Source organism: Gossypium hirsutum, chromosome A08, assembly GCF_007990345.1.
Source record: "Gossypium hirsutum isolate 1008001.06 chromosome A08, Gossypium_hirsutum_v2.1, whole genome shotgun sequence".
Classification (NCBI taxonomy): domain Eukaryota; kingdom Viridiplantae; phylum Streptophyta; class Magnoliopsida; order Malvales; family Malvaceae; genus Gossypium; species Gossypium hirsutum.
In genome coordinates, this window is record NC_053431.1 from 109,863,567 (window position 1) to 109,867,928 (window position 4,362).

Sequence of the window (4,362 nt, forward strand, 5' to 3'; positions counted from 1 at the left end):
GGTTTTAGCCCGGATATATCAATTGCTCATGCACACATATATCAATAATCTTAACACATCCATATCTTATTTTCGTTACTAAGGCTCAAACACAAATCATTTATTAAACCTTTCAAATTTCGGCTCAATAGCCACACACACAAAGAGCATGATTTCGATTGGCTTTATAACTTAATCTCTATGCACATTCGACTATCCGTCATAGTATGACTAATCATTTCAATATAATTCAAGTAGGGTCATTACTCGAAGACTTACCTCGGATGTGGTCGAGCGAGTTCGACAGCTATTCAATCACTTTTTCCTTTCCCTTATCCAACTGTGGTCCTCTAAGCTCTTGAGCTAATTCAAACAAATTTAACTCATTAAAGTCTCATTTTGCTAGCTTATGGCCGAATATGACAAGGAGTTTGATGGGTCATATGGCCACCTTTTAGCTCAAATACACAATGGTCATACGCATTTTTAATCACATCAAATGATTCAATACAATTCACTCGAACATCAAAAGAGAACCTCAAGGTACTTAGTCCATATACACATTAGACATTAGAGTCACATATGTACGAAATCACGAATCGAATTCGACATATTAGCTAATTTTCCCTTTAGCCGAATCTTCTAAGTCAAGATAAAGCCATCAACATGCTTACCTTTGGCCGAACATACACATCAACTTAGGTGCTCATTTATGTGGCCGAACACACACATGTCTATGTTAAGGCCGATTGCGACACTCAATACATTCTACAAGTATGGACACTTGCATTGACTAAACACCATTTTTATTATTTTTACTCCAAAGCCGAATGCCTCTCAAGCCCTAAGCTCATGATCCTTTCATCATTAAGCAAGTGTTATAACACAACTAACATCCATTTTCAATTTGAACACCAACATAAAAATATTAAACATGAAAATCCATAGCCGAAACCTATACATGACATTACTCATTCCACCCATCGAAACAATATTTGTTCAAGACATCAAGCATTTTTATTTGGGTATTACATATATGAGCATTTAGAATTTATATTTTTAGCAAGATCAATTTCTTTCCTCAACACATTCTTCATCAAAACTTAAAGGAAATAATCAAATTCCTTCTTTAATAGCCATAGCCGAATGCTCCATCCATCCATCAAAGTTAAAAATTTAGCATGGTCTAAGTAAGAACCATGATAATTAACCTAAAACAAGCTAAAATTTCACAACTTTAACACAATATACTAACCTTATTAAGCATTCAAATGGCCGAAAGTTCTTTGCCCCTATTCCTTCCTTCAATTCGGCCAAGAAGACAAGGATGAAGCCTTTTTTTTTTCATTTGCTTTCTTTTTATTCTTTTCTTTTATTCATTAAATCCCACAACCCAATATCAATTTCACAAATATATTGCCCATCATCAACCCACCTTGGCCGGCCACTATAAGGAAATTGGGCAATTTGACATGCAAGTCCACCTTTGTGTTGACATGCACTAATAAGCCCTTTAAAATTAGCCTATCATATTTCACCATGTCTCATGTTGATCCCTATTTAATAATTCCTCATGCAATTGGCAAAATTAGGGAATGAAACTTCCACATATGCATGTACACACATAATAAACGTAGAATATAACAATTAATTATTTTCATAACTCGGTTTTGTGGTCCCGAAACCACTTCCCGACTAGGGTCAATTTTGGGCTGTCACAACTCTCCCCCACTCAAGAAATTTTCGTCCCCGAAAATCTTACCGGTAAATAGGTTTGGGTATCGTTCTTTCATCGAGCTCTCGGTTTCCCAAGTAGCTTCCTCGATCCCGTGTTTGAGCCATAACACTTTTACTAGCGGAACTCTTTTGTTTCGCAACTCCTTCACTTCACGAGCTAGGATACGCATCGATTCTTCTTCATAGCTCATATCGACTTGAATTTCAACTTCTGATGGGCTAATTATGTGCGATGGATCAGATCGATAGCGTCGAAGCATCGAAACATGAAAGACGTCGTGAATCTTTTCAAGCTCAGGGGGCAAAATCAATCTATACGCAACCGGACCAACTCGTTCGGAGATTTCGTACGGCCCAATGAATCTCGGGCTCAACTTGCCCTTACGGCCAAATCTGAGTATCTTTTTCCAAGGTGAAACCTTAAGGAACACTTTGTCTCCCACCTGATACTCGATGTCTTTTCGTTTCAAATCCGCATACGACTTCTGGCGATCTGTGGCTGCCTTCAGACTTTCACGGATTCTTTTACTTTCCGTTCTGCATCTTTTATCAAATCAACTCCGAAAATTTTACTTTCACCGAGCTCGGTCCAAAACAATGGTGTATGGAATTTACGCCCATACAAAGCCTCGTAAGGTGCCATCTTAATACTTGATTGAAAACTACTGTTGTAAGCGAATTCAATCAAAGGCAAATACCGCTCCCATGAACCACTAAACTCGAGGATGCAACATCTTAACATATACTCAAGTATCTGAATTATCCGCTCGGATTGACCATCGGTTTGTGGATGAAAAGTGGTGCTAAAATGCAGCTTGGTACCCAAAGCTTCTTGCAGTTTCTTCCAAAATCGGGAGGTGAATCTCGGATCTCTATCCGACACGATAGAAACAGGTACCTCGTGTAATCTCACAATCTGAGAAACGTACAATTCAGCTAGTTTATCCAATGAAAAATCCGTACGTACGGGGATAAAGTGAGCCGACTTAGTCAGTTTATCGACAACAACCCAAATCGCATCCTTCTTACTTGCTGACAATGGCAGTCCGGACACAAAAGTCCACTGTGACTCGATCCCATTTCCACTCGGGTATCATGATCGGCTGAAGTAATCCTGAAGGCACTTGATGTTCCGCTTTCACTTGTTGACATATTAAACATCTCGAAACAAAGTCGGAGATGTCTCGTTTCATACCATGCCACCAAAATCGACGTTTTAAATCGTTGTACATTTTCGTACTCCCCAGGTGAATTGACATTCGGCTACAATGGGCTTCGTTCAGAATCATCGAAATGAGTTCCGAATTCCTTGGAACACACAAACGACTTCTGAACCTCAAACAATCATCATCATCAATTTGAAACTCCGATTCCTTGTTCGGAACACACTCAGCCCGTTTTGCAACCAATTCATCATCGACTTTCTGAGCTTCACGAATTTGATGAGTCAATAATGGTTTGGCTTTTAATTCAGCTACTAACACATTGTCGGGTAGAACAGACAAATGCACATTCATCGCTCGTAAAGAAAACAATGACTTCAGGCTTAAGGCGTCCGCAACCACATTAGCCTTTCCCGGGTGGTAATCAATGACAAGCTCGTAATCTTTCAACAACTCAAGCCAACGTCTTTGTCGCAGATTCAAGTCTCGCTGAGTCATCAAATATTTGAGACTTTTGTGATCCGAAAATACATGGCACTTCTCACCAAACAAATAATGTCGCCATATTTTCAAAGCAAATACGATGGCAGCTAGTTCGAGATCATGGGTCAGATAATTTCTCTCGTGTGGCTTCAATTGCCTCGACGCATAGGCCACAACTCGACCTTCTTGCATCAATACGCAACCCAACCCAAGTAGGGATGCGTCACTATAAATGACAAACTCTTTGCCTGATTCGGGTTGCACTAAAATTGGAGCTTCAGTCAAATGAGTTTTTAGTTGATCGAAACTTTTCTGACATTTCTCCGTCCATTCGAACTTAACATCCTTTTGAAGTAGCTTCGTCATTGGTGTGGCTATCATCGAGAAACCTTTGACAAATCGTCGGTAATAACCGGCGAGCCCCAAAAAGCTCCGAACCTCAGTAATATTTCTCGGAGGTTTCCAGTTAAGTATGGCTGAAATTTTATTCGGGTCAACTCGAATACCCGATGCGGATACCACATGGCCCAAGAAGCTAACCTCTCTTAACCAGAACTCACACTTACTGAACTTAGCATATAACTGCTTATCCCGCAAAACTTGCAACACTAGTCTCAGGTGCTCAGCATGTTCGGTCTCATCTCTTGAATAGACCAAGATGTCATCAATGAACACAACTACGAACCGATCCAAATATGGTCTGAAGATCCGATTCATCAAATCCATAAATACTGCAGGGGCATTAGTGAGCCCAAACGGCATCACTAAGAATTCGTAGTGACCGTACCTCGTTCTGAAAGCAGTTTTGGGTACGTCCGAATCTCGAATCCGCAACTGATAATAACCCGATCTCAAATCTATTTTTGAGAACACTGAGGCCCCCTTTAGTTGATCAAACAAATCATCAATACGCGGTAACGGATATTTATTCTTTATCGTCACTTTATTCAGTTGACGATAGTCAATGCACAACCTCATGGTTCCGTCCTTCTTTTTCACG